General features: G+C 38.9%; 1 protein-coding gene across 4 annotated transcripts in view; it reads right to left on the bottom strand.

Annotated features, from left to right (window-relative positions):
- The window catches only part of NYAP2 (neuronal tyrosine-phosphorylated phosphoinositide-3-kinase adaptor 2), a 147,110-nt gene that overhangs the window by 115,341 nt on the left and 9,074 nt on the right, over positions 1-22,695 (bottom strand). Inside the window, exon 1 of one of the 4 annotated variants that reach the window (XM_037407460.1) lies at positions 19,078-19,168. The exons of the other annotated variants lie outside the window; for them this stretch is intronic. The gene's annotated coding sequence lies outside the window, so the exon portion shown is untranslated. Of the gene's footprint in view, positions 1-19,077; positions 19,169-22,695 lie in introns of those variants that run through there. 4 annotated transcript variants of the gene reach the window in all.

Here is a 22,695-nt window from a genome sequence, read left to right as displayed (position 1 = left end):
ATGAATAATGAATGCATTGTGGAAGTCACAATCAGCTTATGAATGATTTATGAACTGAAATACGGGATGAATTTGTCAGATAACCTTATTTTCCACAAATCACTCAACCATCTCTTACATTAAATGGTACCAACTGGTTTCCAAGTAGCCCTAACTGCAAAATACAATCTCTGCTTTCTGTGGCATGAGAAGAACTTTTTTAAACCAAATTTCTGGAGACCTTCCATAATATTGTCTGTCAAAGCTTTGCTCAAAAAAACCCAAGTGATTACCCAGAACCAAGAATAATGCCATCCTATATTTTAATTACCAAAGGTTATAATGTGACAGTTTGGCATCTACCCTATCAATCCCAAATCTGCAAAGAGAATACGTGTGGAAATTACCTATCACATAATACTTTCTAGACTAGGCATAGTCCTGCCAATCACAGTGCCTTTAAACGGAGTCATTATTTTTGTGTGAGTTGTCTGGGAGAGAAAGAATAACTAAAACAACCACAGCAAGTGAATGAACATGACCAGCAATTTAAAATATTTAATTCAGAAGTATTTTAAAATACTTAGGAATTAATTCAAACTTGAGAGTTTATAACATAGCCTCATTTCTTGAAGATTTTGCTCTTAAAGTCAGTTTAACCAAGGAATCTGAAAGTAATTTATCAGTATATGCAAAAGACTTCCACATGGTAGGTAGCATTGGTACACGGAAATTGTCCTGCTGGATTGGAGCCAAAGTCTAGCTAGCCTGTTCTCTTTGGTGGCACCCAACGTTTACAGAAAGCTGTAAAAAACCTGCAGTAAGAAGTAAGACCTCAATCATGCTAATGAACATTAGAAGGGCAACCTGCTCCTTCTGACCCAGTTCCTTGGTACCAGAGGCATGCAGAAGGCGCTATCCCTGCATCCCTCCAGATCTCAGGCAATGCTTATCCCTGGCCCTTTCACAGCAGTCACAAAGCACAATGAGAGCCTCTTAGTGCCCTTTTTTCCCCAAGCATTCCCACAGAGCCAGGAAAAACTTGGCTGAGGGTGCAGGGAACATCCTTTCAAAAAGCATTGTGATTTTAAGGGTAATCCCTCTAATGTACAGACAGCAACGGGTTTAACACACCATTACTGTCAAGCGGCGCCTACTGCCTTAATTTAATGCTCTTGATTTGCTGAGTGAACACCAGGATGCAGAGAGCAGGCTAGCCATCGCACGCGATGTCGGCAGCCACTTCGGCTGTTCCTTCACACCCTGTCACACCTTCAAAGACAGGAGACATGAAACAGCTGGCGTACACAGCAGCTTAAGAAGGAACAACTTCTCAGGTGGGATTTCATCTCCCTTGGGATGGAACAACTCCACATGGTAGAAAGCCACTAATGATCATGCAGTGCCGAGATGAGAAAGGCAACTTGATTGTACTGTATTTGTTGCTTGCTTATGCAATTGTAAGGAAGGATTGCTGCAGTATTTCTAAAAGACCTGGAGTGCTTTGACCTTTTGTTTTGCTTACTGCAATATTTGACGGTTTCAGCAGCATGACGGTTCATAGAAGCAGCAAGTATGGAACTATTTGAAGTACAAATGAATAATGAATAGAAGCAGAATCAGGACCCCTACATTCTTACTCAAATAGTGCCAAAATGCAACTGGTGACTCACAAATAAATCATAAAGAGATGAAAAAATTGCATTTCCCCAATAAATTATTGCAAATAAATTTCAGAAAAGAGTTAATTCCAAATGCTGCTCTAGTAAACAAAGGGAGCTGTATTAGATCTGATATTAGCCCTCACTGCTTCAGGACAAGTCATGGGTTTGGGGAAAGGGGAAGAACATATTAATTAAAGATTTTTGGAAATAGTTGGAATTGATTTCCAGCTTCTCATCTGGACAAATACAATGAAATCAAAGTGGAAGCAAATGCAGCATATTTTGCAGAGGTGCTTCATTCTCTTTTTGTTTATAACTACTATCCCAAATCAACACGTATTCTAACATGGACGAGACATGGTTATTGTAATAAGATGTATTACTAGTGTGGTCAGGAAATGGTTCACTTGAGGTCATTAGGAGAACAGACATACAAGTTTTCATTATAATTACAAAATCATGAGGGCTTCTGACCACCCAGAGCTTTTTTCCAGTGTGGGTATAGTATGATCTGGCCATAGACCCATCACACATTCACATTAAGAAGCAACAAAAAGCCTATCAAAAGCATCAGTCTGCAAGGAAAAGGATAAAGACTAAACTGTCTTGACTGTTTCCTTCATGAGTAGGCATAAAGGACTTAAATGAATAGCAACACAGCTGTTACAAGGAGCAGGAATGCCATCTTATGAAACATGGTCACAGACCATGCCTTGTAGAGAAAATCTCTCTCCTTCTGTTGCATTGAGGTACTTCATAAATACAGGGGGGGTGAGGGTGGAGAAGAAATGCCACAGAGTGAGAACTCTACTCCAGACACCTATTTACTTTAGGCTGAAAACTAAGTTTTTAATCCTCTAAGAATGAATTTCTAAAACTCCAGTGGGAGAAAACTGGCTACTTTTAAGATTAAGCTCAATTTGTTCCTGAATGCTTCATCAGCTTATAAGAGACATTTGTTCGAAAGAATGCATAACTGGATCTCATGTTCCCCTCTATGTTCAAATGAGTGGGCTTAGAGTGGGGTCTGAGCATATGTCATAAAAGCCTTAGCCACCACAGGCTCAAAAATGCTCAGATTATGAAACATTTCTCTGTTTCCCATGCACAGACAGAAAGATGAAAAGAACTGAGAAAGGTGATTTGCATCACTTCTAGCAGAAAGTATTGCAAAAAGACAAATGAGGACACAGCAGTGAAAGCAAAGCAACTACAAAGCTTTAGATGAGGCAATTGGAGAGTATGAATCATCTAAGGAACTTTGTCACTGCTTGTCAAACAAATTATTCATCAAATAACTTCTGCTAGTCTTTGACTGGTTCTAATAAATACCCTAAGCTTTAAAAAAAACACAGTGGTAAAACAACGAGACTAGATATCTTTATATCCTGAGGTTTCATAACCGCAATGAAGAAACTGAAAATTCTTGCAAATTGAAGACACCATTGGGAAGGCAAAGAATCAATTTTGATTAAACAACCTGAAATTTGTTTTACTTCAAACTTAAAAAAAAATAATTAATGTTTTGACTTCATGAAGAAGGAAGAAGACTTCATGAAGAAAAATAGCAGGCAGTATATTTCTTTCTCAAGCTGTCATTTCATACTCACCCTTCTGAACAAGTCCTACTCACCTCAGCCACCCTCAGGCTACCGCAGCCTTTTAAACCAAAAGCTCTGGCAAGTCTGCACCACACTGAGACTTGCATCCCCTTGCAAATTCTAATACTAAATTACTTAACAGCTGTACCATAAACGTTCAGACAATCCTGCTCATCCAGACACCTTCTGTTACAACTTTAACACCTGGGTCATATAGGTGGAGGCATTTACATTGGGATATAGTTCAAAGTTAAACCTGAAAATGTCTAAATCTGAACACCATGTGCTCACAGTTGCAGCTGTGGTTTGCAAAGCCAAGAGATGCCCAGCTTCACAAACGAAAAAGCGACTGTTTTGTACTGTAAAACCTTGCAGTCACCAGGACTACAACTCTCACTACACACATAAAACCGTCAACACAACAATCAGTTCACTGGGACACTAAAGGTGGATTTGCCATGTTTTGCCTTTTACAGGTGGAGCCTAAACTTTGCAGTCAAGGCTGCAGGTCTCGAAGTACTGGGATTGTGCAAAACCAGCCTGTATAGGAAAAGGCTCCCACTAGCAAAGCAGCACCTCAATTTTCTGCATGTGTACATCTGCTTTCCTGCTTTGATCTACATGACCAAAAAATGGGAAAAATAAACAGTCAAGTATGTAGATAATAACAGTAACATTAACAGTCTTGGACTTAACTGAGGAAAAAAGGCAAAGCATTGAAAATTAAATGTTTTAAGTGAAACAAAGTTCAATTAACTCTTCCAATGAAATTAAAAGGCCTTCTTCAACGCACAGCCTAGCACTGTAATTTGCTAGAGAAAGATTATATTGTAGAATACACATGGATTCATTTTTTTGTGTTACTTTTCTGTCGTCATTCTGTAGAGCCCTTACCTTCTCTTCTTTGCTGAAAGTGAAGGTTTCCATATACTACAGAGCACGTGAGAGAAAGGACTTCCATTTCCCAAACCAAGAAATGGAAAGGGTGGGTTGTGGCACTGCAAATCACCAACAGCATATAATTATGTCTGACCACTGTGCTCCTTTTGGTTTGGCAGAAAACAGCTGAGAATTTCAGTTTCTCTGCTGGCTGTCTTTGTTCTCCTACTTCTGCTTCACTGATTCTGGTGGTGAAGAGTTTCTTCTACAAGACTAACAACATGTACTATGAAACAAGCGGCACTTGAATCACTGATGGTTCATAAAGCACATTGAAATAAACATAGATCAGCTGCTGTTGACCTTCACACAATCCTAGTCTCTTAAGTGTATACTAATTCAGACCCCCTTTTGCTGCCTCTAGACTTTTGTATTGGATTAATCTAAGAAAAACTGCTCAATTGCTCTTTATGCACTTCACTGAAAGCCTACACAGTCACATTTTCTTGCTGTCACCAGCACAGGAACCAAAGCAAACCCAGAGGACAGAACAAGCATTAAAGGGATCAGCAGTGCCACCTCACAGGGAAAACAGATACAAGTGATTGTTTTAAGCAAGCAGAATCAATGTTTTCAATAATGGGGGTGGAGGTGGCATCTGCTGAGTATCACACACACGTTTATACCAGAGCTTATCTGGAATCTTCTGACAGGATACTTCATGTGAGAAAATCATAAAGGATTTTCCTGCAAGCAAGACTTCCTGCAGCCTATGCCACTTTTGATAGTTTTATGTTGTAAAACAATAAAAGTGAGCATATCCACTTAATCAGTATTCAGTAGTAACATTTGAACATTAAGATGTTTCAACATGAAGTGACCTTTAATTTCAGTATTTTAAAATTATAAATAGAAAAAAAAAAATGTGGACCTTGCCTTTTAAATTCATTTCACAAGGGGGGTTGACAGATGACACACACAAAAACCCAACAAAACCAAGCAACTCTAGTTTAGGGTTTTGTTGGAAAAAAAGTTTGGAAGATGTAGAATTTCCTACAAAGCAGAATTTTGAAAGTCTGCGTAACACTTTCTCAACTGAAAAAGTTTTCTCCAACTTTTGTAGGAGGAAAGCATGACTGTGGAGTTGAGAAAAAATTCTCATGGCAGTCTTAATTACTAATGATCTGTAGAGGGAGAAAACAGAAGGACAATAGATACTGGGTTATTATTTGCTACATTTGGTGATATATTTTTACTTTTTTGTGATTTATCTTGTGTGCTTCTTTGCCTTGCTTTGATCTCAGCTTCTTCAAACCACCATTTTTTCACCATTCCTGAGCTCTGTTCAGTAAGAAGGGAAAGTTGTGGGGATCGCTACCTGCAGCTTTCAAAGCCCACAGCTCTTAACTATCAGCATGCTCTTGCTGTCCTGTTTAAGATTAGAAGTGGAAAAAGCAACTTTATGCAATATTCTGCCATAGTTGACAGAACATGTGTGGGCCTAATCCACATCTCAGGCCTGATAACCAAGCAGCAGATAGGCTGGCAGAGGTTTCTAGTGGAGATAGATTTCTGTTTGTCTGAAAAACTAAGAGAGGAAGAGATAAATTAAACCAGACTTCCCAGTGTTGTGCCTGCACTGCAACATACAGGCATGCACCAGTATAACATTAATGTGATCTTTCCTCTATCAACAGGAGGAAAGCGAATGGTCTCCAGGTACTCACTTGGACAGAGGGCAGGTCTAGCCATCTGTAAAGATGCAGCCATGCCGCTGGTGAGTTTGGGCAAGATTTAAGGCCTGTGAGTGAAGCAGGGTGGGTATGTTAACAGGAATGTTTCCTGTCATTGCCTTCAGAAAGAGCCACAATAAACACAATAAAGAGCTTAATCTGAGAATCTGCTGCTTTGTTCAGCATATATTTTCTTGAGGTGTTGGCTTCAAAATGGAATTGCCTTCACCTGAAATTTCCTGTTCCACTATTTGGCTCTGCTTATGACTTGTAAAGTCATTGGACTAATTCAGACACTATAGTAAGTGTTTCAAGCAGTATTTGTTTTGAAGAATTAAAATACTGTGTCCTTGTATTACAGTACAAGAAAAGAGAATAATTTTCCCTAAGATCTCTGATTACATTTGGGAAATACTACTGTTACTGTAAAAATCAAGGCCATGAATCTATTCCTTTGAAATCTATACCAGCCAGAAAGACCAAATAGATATGGTAGAAAGAAGGCAGCACTTGCATTTTTACTCCTCACCTAGTACTCCACAAGGTGAGCACAAGAGGTATTTACCTGCCCCCAGCTGGATTCCCTAATGTTCTCATCTTCAGCTTTCCATTGCATATCAAAGCATAAAAGAGCAGAATATGAACAAGCCATAACCTTCTGTGAATACCAGTCCTTCATACAACAAGCAGATCTCAGTTTCTTTTCCTTTTACATAGTAGTTGAATTCTCCAATGTATTCAAAGGCTGATAGGCTGAGAGCCATCATGGTAAACAAAGTAAGGAAGACTGTGCACAACCTGTGTACAAACATTACTGTAAGTAGTCAGAGCTATGTTCCAACCACAGCCCCCACCTCACTCCAACACCTGTAGCTGGTATTTTTACTTAGTTAAATAAAGGAGAACCTCACATCCTCCAACAGACACCTTGACTTAATTGCAACACCTGTTCTGAACGCAGTTAATAAGCATCCAAAGCTCCTGAAGCTACATTCTTATTTGTATAAATCCCCTTTCTCGGGGGCTGCAAGCTGTACCAGGTTGGCTATAGCACAGAAAAGCAGCTCAAATTTGTGCCCTGGGTTCATGCTTAGGTGGGACTGGCAGATGCCACAGAGGAGCTGAGCCACAGAATTGCCATCCAAGCCACCTCCCCACTACACTGCCTGCCCACAACACTGCCTGCCAGCCTCCTGCAGCCCCCAGCCTTCCTGTTTTCTGGCCGAGGGAGCAGGAGGCACCACAACACTGTTGATACACAAACTGGCTACTGCACAAGCAGTAAATCCAAGTACTGAGCAGCTGGTGGTTGCTCTGCCCACTAAAACTTAATGTATTCAGAACTTAACAACTTAACAACTAAGAGTTGTGCCCCGGTGGACTCAGAAGAATGACTGTCAGATACAGTGAGCATGAAGTCTTGATCTGAGGGAAGCACCTCTGCAGATCACACGGAATTTGACCACAAGCCATAGAAAGGCTCAAGGCAGGTTAGTGAAACCAAGCAAGTACCAAAGTACAACACATGTCAATCATGTTAAAGGCCCTCAGGTATGCTGACAGCTTTTTCCACCAAAAATAATTTTATTCTGTCCTAATGCAAAATATCATGGTATAAATGAACATATGGAAGGTTAAAAGATTTTTTTTTTAATGATACAAAAAAGTGATGGCGAAATATTAATTTTCACTAACACAGAAGATGTACTACATGCCATTTAACCAAGGAATTGACCTTGCAGCAGGAGGTTTAACGTGACTGCATACAGCACTAGGGGACACACTAGAAGAAAACACGACTTAAATTATGCATTATCTCTTGAACTAGACTGCTGTAGTTAATGTGTATATCAAATTATGCATTACCTCTTGAACTAGATTGCTGTAGTTAATATGTATATCTGTAAACTAACTGTTCATGTGCATGGAACAATTATTTACATTTATTTAATTAAATAAAAATACAAACAGTATATAGTCCATAAAAATGTATAGGTCTTTTTTTGCAAGTAAGTATGAACTAAAATGACTGGTTCTCATAATAAAATTATAAAAGGCAGGATTATCAGCAGTATTTCAAAACAGAAAACATGCCAGGGAAAGACCATTCTGCAACAGTCATTCAAAGAATTTCAGTATCAAAGACATTTAGTTCCTTTTTTAGATTTTACTTATACTATCTCCATATTGCAACATGAGGGTGGAGACTTGTTGATTATACACAGCAAAATTAGAAATTGTGTAGGAAAAGCTGTGTACCAAAAAAACAGCAAGGTACACATAGCATCACCTTATTCAGAGTATCAACATCACTAGAGTGTTTATCCCAGTCTTTTATAAAACACTTTACATTATGAGGTCTACAATACATATGCCATTCTGATGACCTTATCATTAAAGACTGAAAGAAGCTTTTTCCTCCCCCTTATTTGCATGAAAGAGGCAAAAAATGTTGAAAATAATCATCCTCCCTTTCTGCTTTTTGTCACTGCATTTCATTCGCTCTCAAAGAACACCCCAAAGGAATTATGAAAAATGTAAAGGAAAAAACTTAGGCAATTCTGACTGCTGTACAAATGGGGGGGGGGGGGAAGTTTCAGATTTAATTCTTTTTCGTCTTGACAGTTGTGGATCTAGAAGTTGAAATGTGCTACCAGTGGAAGTGGAAGAACGATCACTGGTGAAACAGGCCAACATGTCTGCAGCTCTGTTACTGATGCAATCTTCAAAAGATGAGTTTCATCAGAACTTAACCAAGACTCCTTTTGCAGCCACAAGGATTATAGAATGAGCTAGTGACACTGAGGGGCCGATACCATCTCCCTAGCACTGGCTTATGTCCCTGAAGAGGTAGCTAGGAGGTGACAGGTTGCCTGCATCAGTGAAGAAAAAAAGGCTTGGCAAGTAAAGCTGTTCCGGGACAATTTTTTCAGTGGAAGCGACCTGCAGTTTGGCTATGATGGAGCTTGGTGAAAACACCTACTTTCATCTGTCCTGATGAACTTCAGTGAACAGGATTAACAGCCCTTACTGGGGCAAGGTGCAGAGGCCAAAAACCACACACCAAGACAACCTTCTGCCCCAACCTCCCTGGAGCAACATCCCACAAAACAGTAACACACATCTATGGACATACTTTAGCACTACTATGTCAGAGCTACTGACTGAACACCGGCTCAGATTTGGCTAGTCAGAAATGCTTATCCCTTAAGTATTGTGGTGAGTTCTTCAATTTTACAGCTAGAGTTTCACATTAGCTAAAAATGAATCTTTATGTCCATTGAAGAAAAAGTGATGGAAGATGTTACCATTGTGAAAACAGAGTGAGAAACATCTGCTTCTCTCTTTTTATTGCCAGTACTTAATTTACCAGATGCATGCCCTTAAAACCAAGAAAATTAATAGCTTAGGATGGCATAAATCTTATATTGTCTACATAATAGCCACAGTGACACAGAGAAATGTAAATTTCATTGTGGCACAAACTTAGTTTGCACCCAAAATAAATTGCAGTACTTACCTCAAAGTGCAAGCACAACACAAAACATTTTAGAAAAAGAAACATACAATAAGTCAATGACTCATGCTGGTCAACTGTAAATTAACATCACCACACATCAATAATGGAACCATAATGCAGGAACACTGTTACTATTAAAGCAAGAACATATCATTTTCAAGAAAGTATAACCATAAGTGTTTTACTAGAAAAATTGTATGTTTCTATACATTTCATTTTTTCCATTTTCTGTACTATCAGTTAAAACACATGCAATGTATGTAGATTTCAAGAGTGAGAGGGAAATGAAAACAGCTGATATTATACATTTAGGAAACAAAACCCAAAGGTCAAACTTAAAGCTCTTGTGTCATTTTCAAATGCCCTTCTTAAAACTGCTTTTACAACAAAATGCATTTGGCATATTTTTTGCATAGCTTAGAATTCAGAGCAGTCCATAGCTCTTGCCCTTCTAAGTGTTTGAGAATGGTAAACAAATTGGCAGATAATTACATTCTGTTTCTTAGCAACCTTAACTGTCTTGCAATGAAGTTACTGGGCTTTTTTTTCTGATGTATTCTGGTAATGAAATTATTTCCGCAAATTTTAGACCCAGTCTGACAAACCCCTCTTGTACAGAACCTCCTGGATCAGCCCATCATTAAATGACAGTAAAGATCAACTAGTGAAAGCTACCATCTTGTTTATAATCTCTTTGGAAGACAATTCACAATAAACATATACTGAGGACAAACAAGTGACTAAGTAGGAAGAGGCTAGTCAAAATATTTTGTCAGGAGCTGAATAGCCTTTCCCACTGCCATAACTGTAAACAAACACAACACAGAAACCTGTAGTTTAAATACAAACCTTTAAATAGCAAAACTCCCAATTATTTAACCGAAGAAAAGGAGTTTGAAATTCTGGAATAGAAGAGAGGTTTGGCCCAGTTTTTCAGAAAATATTTGATTTTGGTAATCTCTTTTGAACATACAGTCCTCACTTGCAGGCATGAAGGAATTCTAAAAAGCCAGTTCTTTGACTGCACATGAAAGGGGAAATATTGCTGCCACTACTCCACATCTGCAGACCTAGCATAGCACAAGTGGTAGCAGACTGCTAGGAGCAGTTGTTAAAATTGTCACCACATTTCAGTGGTGTGGGCAGGACCTTCATTCAGTACCTTCCTATGAAAAAAAATGATCCCTTAATTCTCTTTCCCTCTTAATTGTGTTGGAGCAGGTATTAATAACAACGTAGTTGGAGATGCTGAAAAATCAGTACTGTCATAAAATACAACTAAAACAGTAACCTAAAATACCTGTTCCTTGCAAAAGAGGTTCTATTACACACCATTTAAAAATGTCTTCTCACTGAAATTCTGATTTTTCATTAGATTCCTTGTACAATCATTGGCAGAGACGCACGGATACACACTTCAGAAAGAGCACCTTTCTTATCTCTGTCCCTACTAACAAACAAAATACTGCTTCTCTGTTTAATGGTCAATTTATGTACAAGTACCACTCTAAATTAATTCCCAGGGCAGGTTATTGTTCCCTTACTGTAGACCATCTCCAAAATGGTAACCAAACAATAAACTGATTTGAAACAGAACAGAAGGAACCAGCAGTCCCTCACTGAATACTGTTAACTATAAGTATTTACACCTTGACTGATTACTTGGGAACTAGAGATGAAAATTGACCGACTGGAAATGCACATTGAAAGAAGATTTTCCTTAAGTTCAAAAGCAACACCATAAATCACAGAAATTAATAATTTCAGCACATGAAACTGAGAGTTGGTCTCTCTGTAACTATTGGTAAATGCACCTGCTCAGCAGACATAAACTAAATAAGTTTTTTGGGGGGCAATTACTAATTAAGACTAATACAGTCTTTTCTCAATGTTTTGTTGCTGTGCAGAGTGTTGTTCTCCATTTTAGGCAGGCACCTGGCCACGTATCTGGGTTCAAATTATGTGCTTGCCACAAAAACCTCAGGTTCCAACTAGATGAGAAAGAAAAAACATGCCACTTCAGTCAGGCATCCGAGAGAGGAAAAGCGAACAGAATGGGATAGTGATTCCTACCCATTGTGTGTGCTGTTTTGGTAAAGAATCCATTTTCCAGCAGCTCCTCTCTGAGTATACTAGTGTGCTCCTCCTCAAGAACAGTGCCAGTGGGCAGCTGAGATGACACCACGGGCAGCATATACTGTGCCTCCATTTTAGCAATGGAATCAGGGCAAGACTGTATTTCTGCTGTTCTCCTTTCCTTCAGGAACATTAAGGTGCAGACAGACATACTTACTCAAGTCCAGCCCCACCTCTTAACTTCTTTTTGCTCACCACCACTTATTCCCAGTGAGGTTGCAGCCCCTCAGATTTGCTAATCAAGTAACTTAAGCAAAGTTAGGAAAAACTTCTATCAGGTTACATTTTGCTGGGTGAGGAGTTAAAGATCATTGTCACCATCATCAGGTCTAAGAGGAAGTATGTTAAGCAGCAAGGAACAAGGGTGGGTTTAGGCAAATGTTTTGAGAATGCGTTGTTGTTACTGGAATGGACCAGGGATTTTTTTGCCCTGTCCTCATTTACTCTCCTGAAATCTAGTAAAAGCCCACAGGAGGTGAAAGCAGGAAATGTGTCCATAAACGCAGTATATTGTGCACTCAGCTGCAAAGAGCCCCTTAATTTCTAATTAAGCAAAAAATAAAATTAACCCCCACCTCCCCTTTATTTTAGCTTCACATATAGATTCTTTTCCAAATGAAAGACAGAACACCTATAAGCACAGTCTTGTCAACCTTCATCCATTTTTTACAAACTCAACACAGCATTTAAGAGGAGGGGAAGGAATTTGGGCAAGATGGTGCTGATAAAAACACTATGATGCTCAAATACAGTTTCCCTTTAAAACGCTGCCAGGGCCAGAGCCGTCACATAGCAAAATGGTGTGTGTCTGGGTCTGTGCCTGCCTGTTTAATAAGCCATGAAGCTCTTTGGCTGAACTAGCGTGTGTGTCATGTGATACAGGGGTTGCCATGGCAAGTACATATGCAGTTCTTGACCTGCTTCATCACAGCCATAGCAGAATGCAGATTAACAATGCAGAAATATGATTTCCTAGGAAAAAAAGATGCACTCTGCTTAGCCTAACAGTTAGATGTAAAGCCAAAACAATTTAAATTATCTCTTAAATGGTATTTGTGATATGCCGATTAAAAACTTGTAATCTCAAAACAATAGCCATGTAGCACAACATTATCAGTTCAGTCTTCAAAAGCATTTATATTTGGCATATGTTGTAGTACATGATTTTTGGTATACTTTTCCATTTAAATACACAGAAAATTGTATTTCTGCTTCAGCCCTCAAAACACAGATATAACTGGTAGAGAGAAGAAGTGGGGACAATAGTTCCAGTGAAATAACAAACAACATGTGGAACCACTGTAAAATTCAGTCATTGCTTTTTTTCATGTGGTAATCCACAAGCTGACAGTCAACACAAGAGATTCCTATGAGAGACGTTCCTGACACTGAGGCAGAAAACATATCAGAGTTTTAACATTTCATACCAAAACTAAAAGCCTGCTAATACAACAGACCTGCATCATATGGGCTGCCGTTCCTAACTTGGTGACAGAATACGGCTGGAGGTACTGGCAATCCAAAGCCAGGTTCATAAAGTTGATTCTCTTCCTGCAGGGGAAGCCATAGGACTGTTTCACCTGACTGAGGCCAGTTCCAGTGAGGCACACCGCCCCTGCACTTTCAGAAACATCACTGTGGGGCCAGGACGTAACATGAAGTGCCCAAAGAGCTTTGGCATACCTTGATCTTCAGCATTTAATACATGTTTAGATGATTTTCATGTGTGCTACTGCTCCAAGAGAAAAGATATCCAAGTCCTGAAATAGTTTTTGATACTACGGAACAACCAAACTTCAAGCAAAAAATTACAAGGAGCCTAACCATAAAGAATGAGTGCCTGGGCCTCTAAGCAATTACATAAAAGCAGGCAGACCTCAATGCAATTGGAATTTTTAATAAAAGTTAGCCCTTTGTCTCCATGCTTTCTGTAGAAGTGCTTGAAAAGGGATAACCTGTATTGAAAAGGCAGTTGAAAGGCAGCTGATTCTCTCAATGTTTCCTTCCAGCAAGAAAACAAACAAACAAACAAACCCACCCCCCCCCCCCCCCCAAAAAAAGAAATTTGAATTACAGCCAAATGGATTCCCCCCCAACCCTACTCTGGCTTCCAAATTCTTCCCATCAGTTACATAGGGCTGGTCTCTAAACCTATGGCACCACTCATGCCTCTAATTACTACCAGCTCAGGGCATCTGGAAGTGCAGAGGTCTCCCAGAATGTAAAGAACAAGATGTTGCTTTTGTTCTTTCCCTTTTTTAGAAGATACTGTGTTGGAGCTTCATGGGTTAATTTCAGATCCTTCTCTTTTTTAACCTTATGCTTCTTACTTCAATTACATTCTTCATGTCCCCATACACAGCTCATTTCCACTGTGTATCATAGGTTTTTCTCCAATAGCAATAAAAGGAAAAATCTCCATTGCAAATCACTTGCTGATTTAAAGGAATCAGAATACTAAAACACAGAGCAGTGTTTCAGGATTTCCTCTCCATTACAATGGGCTGCATTTAACGTTGATTGTTATTATTTTTAATCAGATGTCCATAAAATCAAAGACCTGCATCACTACTGATCCAATCAAGATGTTTCTCCCATAACAAAATTGCTTAACAGATTATATGGATTTTTACTGAAACTACCTTGAATCTCTCTGCTTATGGGAGAGGAATATCAAAATCTAACCACTAAAATATCAGATGCGGTTTCAAGATGCAAATAACTGATTTATGGGTTTTTTTGACAATTTATGACAAAATTGCTGACATCTCTCTCAAGTTCATCTCATTACCAAAAATTAGAAAAATGAGATCACTAGTCAGAGCTCCTACTAATGTGATTTTGGTGTTAGCAGACTAATTTTTTAATTAGCCTCTCTTTGGTTACTTATTGAGACTTGCACATGATAGAGGGCTGCAGGACTGTCTCATGTCAGAGTTACAAAGCCGAGCCTAAGATAAATAACTTCTCACATTCCCTGATACCTCTCTTTCAGCCATGAGCTTTCTGCAGACAGCAGGAATTTGCTTCTCCATAGCTGCATGCAGAGAAGCAAAACAAACTTTACGTTTAATTATAGAAGATTATTCTCTAGATGGGCTACACTTTTAAACAATCTCTTTTGCAATACTAAAGGACTCAGCAGTTTCCTTTTGTCTTTAAAGATTCAATTAAAAGTATGTTTCAGAAATTAAATTACAGCATGAAATTAGCTAAGGGTATGAAATACTGCATTTGCCCTAGCATTCAGGGAAAGGCTGTAAAAAGCAATTCACTTAATGGCTCCTAACATGTGATCTCAACTTAATAACTAAAGTGCCCTCAGCTACCAGAGGATCTACTGGTAAGATACGCCCTATATAATCCACCAAAAGGAGAAACGGATTAAACTCAGGTAAATCTTATTAATGTATGATAAACCCTACAGTTACTCTCATTTGTGATCTTTAAAAATGTTACAATTTTGTCAAGTAACACACTTGTTGGCAGGAAAATTTCTGTGGGTTTTAGCTGGCTGTGGCCTTCTCAATCTTGACACGTTCCAGAAGCATCTGCCAGAGTCTATTGGAAGCATTTGTTCTTCTCCAGCTTTCAGAGAGTACTGCTGGATGTAATTCATCACAACCACTGGGGATACACTCCAGTTTATTCTTTGCTGTACTAATATAGGGAAGGAAACGAGCAGTCCCTGAACTCTTCAGCTGTCCCTTTAGTCACCTGTTGGGTACAATTTCAGCTCATTGCTGTGAGCCGTCTTTGTGCTGCATGCGTGCACTGGGTTAGTGTTTCATAGGAATCTAATTTCCATTTGGGGTCCTTGGGTACTGTGCAATAAAAATAAAATACAAATCTATTCCACTTATGACTGCCTTCTACAGGACCAAACCAGCTCACTGCTCATTTGCAGGCTCCCAGCAGCTCACTGGGGGGCTGCAGCATTCGCCCCCAGCAGCACCTCGGCACTGCCAACCCCCAGGTGCGCAGGGCTGTCCCAAGGCTGAGCAGCACCCACCCCATGGCAGCTCTGCCATGCCCGCTCGGCACAGGAGATGGCAGCTGCCTCTACGTCTTTGATGAAGGCCCTGTGCCAATGACACACCCCACATGGTGGAGATTTTTTTTTCTTTGGTTCGTTTTGGGGTGGTTTTGGGGGGTTTGGTTGTTGTTTTTTTTAATATTTCTAAACTGACGTCACTTAGGATTACAAGTCAAATTAGAGTGGAAAGCCATGAGGGAAAATAAAAGCAGTCTCAAATTAACTATAAAATCTACAGCTAGTAATGTCTCTACAATTCATTTCTTTTCTAATCTCTCCTTACACCCATTTTAATCCAATCGTGTAAAAATCTAATCAGTACACATGCACATTCCTATTTTCATATAAATTTTAGCCACTGATCTAGTGCAACTCAGAACAAGATACCCATCACCAGATGCTTCTGTTGCAGAGATGGTCTGTACTGACATTGTCTGCTTTCAGGGGTATACCCAGGAGCAGACTCTCTTCTTTAGCCTAAGAAAATACACATCCCAATTAAATTATCAAGCACCATATTATGTTTGTGTTTTCCCATAGAGGAAAATAAATAAATAAAAAAGCATGCATCACTTGTCAGAAGGGTTCTGAGAAGGAGAATATGCAAAGGGAACAAACACCTGCCAGCTGGGTCGGGCATAAAGTAATCTTTATTATTATTAAAAACAGACAAATACAGCTGCGATTTATGGTCCCTGAAAGAGCAATGCACTGAGCTGTTTTTCTCAAAGAACATGTTGGTTTTTCTTCAACCTCATGAACAGGTATTGTTAAACAATGGATTTTCCTGAAGGCACAGAAAGATTCACTCATATTACTCAATGCTAGCAGACCTTCAGTTCTGCTGGGTTCTCAGACCAGTGCTGTATGCTCCCAGTGTTTATTATAGACTGTTTTGGCGGTTTCCAAAGGGCATGTGGCTGAATGTGCATGTATGCACGTCTAGGAGTGTGACTAGCTGCAATTTTGCTCCTTATGGGTCATGAGACTACTTTCTGCGTGTCTTCTGTATGAGTATCCATCCTTCAGGTTGTAACATGAATTCTTAATTTAGGTCACAGGCAATTACAACTTTTGTCAGGTGCAGTGAACTTCAGCATGGAGTACATTTTGGTTACTGGAAGCCTTGAACCAGAACAGATCAATGCTTCAATTTTGCCAGCAGTCCTGCACTAGACTTTATTAATGTTACATGATGTATTAATTGTGCTGTTCTACTGAATATATTTCTCCATTAATTAAGTCCATCCTAGATTAGTTATAAAGACTCTATCTGAACATGCTTGAAAACAGTCTTCCTTTTTTAATCCATTCTTCACAATAACAGTTTATTTATTTCTGCTCTACTCTATGCAGTTTTGTAATATACTTGAAGACATTTTCCAAACAAATGCAAACTTTTGACTAGAAATAGCAACAGCACCAGAACCCTAGAGGGTTATGCAAAATATCTACCTCCCCACAGCTCTACATGCATCTCTATCTTGTTAAGAGGATGCATTTTGCTTAGACACAATGCTGGATAATTTTAACTACCAGATTAAAATTACAATCCCACATCCTATAGTTGAAAAGTAATAAAGGGGCAGCAAGAAAAAACCCTGAGAAATAAAAGTGGAATGAGAATGAATGGCTAAAAACTGGACATGAAGATCCACACCCCCCCACCACCATCTTTCAGCAGTGGGATGCCAAGGAGTGTCTCCCAGGGGTACAACAGACCTCCTCCAGAATGACTCGGCCTGCCCAGGAGGCATCAGCCTGTGGGCTGTACACGAACACACCCAGGCAGAGTTGGAAGAAGGCCAGTTCACTCATTTACACAGGTGGTCAGACAGCCCACAAATACCAATAGCATGGAGCCACTTAGGCTGGACTTTAACAAGAAGAAGAAAAGGGGTCTGTAATCCTTTTAGAAGTCCTCTGGGCTCCCTATGACCCCATACTTCTAATTATGCTTTTAAATATAGCAAATTAACCCTGAGCAAAAATCTACCCACTTACATAGTGGGCCAGTATACATCTGAGCGATTTGTGAAATTATGAAGTGGATGAGATACAACTTCCCTGAAAAAGAGTAAATGTTGTTGGCAGGAGCCCTAAAATCATGAAAGATTTATTGAAAATAACGTCAAGATTTAGATACCAAACTGATAATGATTTCTGCTTTATTTCCTTGGTACTTGGGATTACCGTGCAGGCTATCAGCCTCTATGGTAAATTTTAAATTACATCTGTTGCATGACTGTCCTAAAATAAAACTTGTCAGAATAACAGCCACAGCAATATAATGTAGTTTACATTGTGTCTGTTGTTTATTTTGCGTGGCAATGATACAGGCAGACATATGGATTTGAGCATTTGGAAGGGAGGATTTGTTGGCCAGATCATCACATCTGTTTACTTATAAATGCAACAAAAATACATTTGGAGGTCACTGACTGCACAAACATTTTACTTACTCTTGGTGAAAAAAAAAGCTATCAATGCTACTCTTTCTACATCAACCCAACATCGAAAGAGTTTTTATGATATTTTCATGAGAAAAAGGTTTTGAAATCATACAAAAATCAGTCTCTACCAGACCTCATCAGTCACTTCCACCATAAAGATGGTATCACAGCAATAATTTAATCAAGGATGAAATAAGTGTGCAATATGTCCAGGAGGTTGATAACGAAAACTACCAGTGCCACAGTTAAGCATCCTCATAACACGTACCCATTAATTAAAGGGGCACATACCACTGACCTTGTATCCAAAACTCACATTCACTGAGTGAACTCAAGATATTGCAATTAAAAGAAAAACTACATAAACAAACAAAACCCAAAAAACAACAGAAAAAAACCCCAACCAAACAAAATAACCAACACACCAAACCAGTAACAAAAGGTTCACAAGCTTGTAATTTATAACATCTCAATAATGTCCTTGAAGGTATTTCAACTAAGCCCCTCACCGTGATCCAAAATATTTATTGCATTTCCTTCACCTTTTTCTTGAGGTCTGGCTGTAAGCATATTGCAATCTAGCAAGCATAGGTATTCCTGTAAACATAGAAATGTATAGTTCACTATGCAACATTTCAACTGCAGACAAATGTTCAAAAAAAGAAGAAACAGTACTTTAAGCTTTCTTTTACCTAAAGTATTCTTCTGGTTCCAAAACATTATAAACAGAAAGTTCATAATGAAGTTATTTCACTGAAGTTATTTTGTATTCTGGTAGAAAACTTTTGGTAGAAACACCTCAGCACGTCCCTATACTTTAAGATTACATGTATTTTCTCAGCTGAACAGAGCTTTTTGCAGTGAGTAACCCCATGCATAGACATATTTTTATATTTGCTTGCTGTTGCCCACGCTTGATAACACTTAACTCTTAGCTGAAGGACACATAACTTATGTCGTGTTCACAAAGGAACCTAAAGACAGGAATTACAGAAAACTACAGACAGATAATACCTCAATTGAATTACTTCCACAATCTTAAAAAAAAATAGAGCAAGAGGAAAATATGATCTTACTTTTGCCGATGGGTTAGTCTTCAGTATTTGATTTGCCAAAAGAAAGAGAGGTTAGGATGACAGCTGTTCATTACAATTCCTTTTTTATTACAAGAGCTTAACTCTGCCACTGGCTGGCTGGCCCATTTCTGCTAGCTTTAGCACACAACAGTGCTCCTAAAAGCTCCTCCTCTTAGCAGCATCTGTCTGGATACTTCCCTCAACAAGCAGAAACAAGGCTTTCCACAGAGCCATTTAGGTGCTGAGAATGAGCTACAAGTAAGGGAAGCCATTAGAAGTAGAAATAAATCTTTTGATGGCTAAGTCCAGGGTTTGATAGGTAGAAATTCGTGCCCACTAACACCATAAGCTTTACACCAGAGCAATCACATCTTCATAGTGTTACAAATCAAAATGATGACCTCCCCAACAGAAACAGTAGCTTGAATAACACCTAAAAACTAGAAGCCACAACTCTGAAAGCATACATTTCCTATGAAAATGTGCAACCCCAGCCACTCCCTATGATTAATACAGTATGTCTCAGCCTTCAGAGAAGGAGGAGGGTTCATTATTTGTTTCTTACCAAGATTGTGTATTTATACAACTAAAAAAAGCACTGGTGAAGTATCCACACATGACAATATATAATAGATAAAAAACATCTAAATATATGCATTTCAATTATGGATGAGTCAGGAATCAACTGCTCATTCTAACAGATGCCCTATGTAAACTCAAAATACTCACCTTTTCCCTGGCACCCATAACAGCTGAGGCAAATCTACCTTCTGTTCCCAGAAACGCTGCCCACAGCAGATATTGTATCATGGCAAATGTACATCTCGCAGTACTGCAACTTTATTGCCAGTGAAAATGATACTGCTTCATAACTTTATTTGTGATTTATAAGCTCTGTGGGCAATATGCCAGTCTGTTCTCTTGGTCTGGACACAGCCGGCTGAACAGACAATGATAAAGTAGTGAGACCAGACAAATAAAAGAGGGGGGGGGGGGGGGGGGGAAAGGTCTAAAAATTAGGCCCAAAATATATATACCAACATATTTATTGTGACTTACTCTCAGCTACTGATCAGCACATTAACCTTATTTTCTCTGCACGATTGCTAAGTACCATACTAAAATTAGGTCAGAAATTCAGATCAGCTGACTCAGCCCAGCAAGATCAGACAAAGACTAGCTGCTTTTTTTTTTCAATCCAATATAATGAGGTTTATCCCCTGCAATGTACAATAGATCCATACACTTTTCCCCACAATTAACCTATCAGAAGTACACACAGCAGGACAGGAGTCACACCGAAGATACATCAGTGCTACTGAAGAAACACAAATATATCCTTAGGGAGGCAAAATGTACAATCAAATGGCTTTTTTTTTTTTTTTTACGTCTTTTTTCAGATCTTGTTTCCAAACTGCTCAGGCTAATACATTTCAATGAACTTTTAAGTCATTCAGCATGGTTATGAGATGATTTAGGTAAATAACAGCTGCTTCCAAATAGTGTTGCATGTGAACACCACCACTTTATTAGATAATAAATTACTCATTATTATGTTGTTAATATACATGATCACCCTTCTTCTAAAAGAGACCATCTGAACACTAGAATTGAATAGATTCTCAAAAAATTCAATAATTGGACTATTAGGTAATTTTCAGTAGGTGCCAAAGACTTACAGCCGCTATATTTTAATTCCCACAAGCAAAAGCAGAGTGTTTGCTGGAACCCCCTCTCCTGCTCCAAATTTACCCATAGTTAATCACAGGGGATGACCCCCTTGTTGCTAAGGAGATTGTTTTCGGCTGTTGGTAGTCCCTAGACTGGTAGTACTTTTACAACTGCACACATGTACCACTTGCTATCTAGGCCACACTATCAGGAATTGGGGATAATATAAATAACCACCAAGATAAGATAAAGACATAAGGAATATAGTACAGAACAAAGAAGAAATCAATAATCCTACTTTACCTTTCCCCGACTGCTGTGTTTCAGTAGACAACATAGTCTTGAATGAATCTCTGGAGGTTACTACAAGGAGAAGACTCAATTGCAATCAGCCTAAGTGACTTCAGATATCATGGTTCCTTTAGTCAAATCAGATGTTCTCCCTTGGTCTGCCATAGCTTTTAGTTTTCCTAATCAATGACTGATCACACATATCTAATTTTCCCTTTCCAAGTTTACAAAGGAATGAGACAAAAAGACTCGAAGACGATGTTTTCCAAGATTTCCTAAGGTGTTCTTCCTACCTTGTTTCCTCAAACAGATATTGTTTACCCCATTCAGTGTTACTCAGATAAACCAAGTGGGGAGAGAGGAGACCACTGCAAAGATGGTTTCCCAGAGAAAAGCACTATATTCAAATAATGTTGATGACTCCAGCCCACATACATATACATGCTGTTCCTCTGGTAAAGCCATTATATCGCCGGTAACCTTCCTTGTGTCTTCTGACTGTATCTGGAAAGAAAAGCTCTGTTCTTAGTGATCTCAGTTTAGCATAAGCAAGAAATTCATGGTTTGGCTCAGCCCTAAATCATCTGCACTCATCCAGAACTCTTCATCAAATCACTTTGCCAAGATCAATAAATAAAACCACACAAACCAACCACAACGTAGGAAATATTGTTACCGCCATTCAAGTTAGGTAGACAAGCCTGGCTAGAGGACTATGAAGAACGAAGTAGCTCCACAACTTACTCTCTCATGCCCCAAGAAACTTCCTCATAACAAAACCTATTCTGTCACTTAGTGACCTTTATGGTCACACATACATAAGTGTATGTAAACAGGTTAGCCACAGCACAACATAATTAACTGTCATGCCTGAAGACTATGTTCTAAATACATCTGTATACATTGCAGTTTAATATAGCTTATCACCAAATGAAGAAGTTGCCACACAGGCTAGGGAATTTAATTTTCCAGCCAATGCTAAATTAATGAAATAATGATGTTTCAATAAATACAAAATATTTGCAAATTTTTAAAATTTGATTTTCATCAGTGAGGAAGAGCCAGCAATGTAAGATGAGAAAGTATGCTTCATCTCACTACTCTTAAATTTATTGACTAGCATATTTTTATGTGCTCACTTCACAGGTGAGAGAGATTAAAATCCTTCCTCTGCTTAATGTAGCTGGAACTTAACTTCCCTCTCCATCATATTAAGAAATACTTTCAGGTGGGTCTCTTTACCCTTTCCTCTCGGAAATCCTGCAGTTTATGTAGCTGCTGAGTAATCAAGACAGAGATGAACACTAAACGAGGATGGCAGGAATGAAACCAGATGTGTATCCAGCATAAAGTGAAACAAACAAACAAAAAAACCCTCCTGCATTAATCTGCTGCAAGGAGAAACATTTTTCTCATGAAGGTGTGAATAGTACAGCTCCTGCTACAAGCAGCCTATGCCTTTCACTCCCCAACAGTTTGAATCCCCCTAAAGATCACCCAGAAGTTGAGCTGACAAGATAACAGTCCAGAAAGTACCAAAATGCACATTGCACGGGCTGTCATTAATCACCTTAATTTCACATTATTTTTATCCCCCAACCAAATTATTAAGAATCCATAAAACTGTATTTCCTGGAATGTGAAGCAGCCATAATA

This window comes from Falco rusticolus, chromosome 13 (genome assembly GCF_015220075.1).
Source record: "Falco rusticolus isolate bFalRus1 chromosome 13, bFalRus1.pri, whole genome shotgun sequence".
Lineage (NCBI taxonomy): Eukaryota > Metazoa > Chordata > Aves > Falconiformes > Falconidae > Falco > Falco rusticolus.
This window is presented reverse-complemented; position numbering and strand designations above follow the sequence as displayed.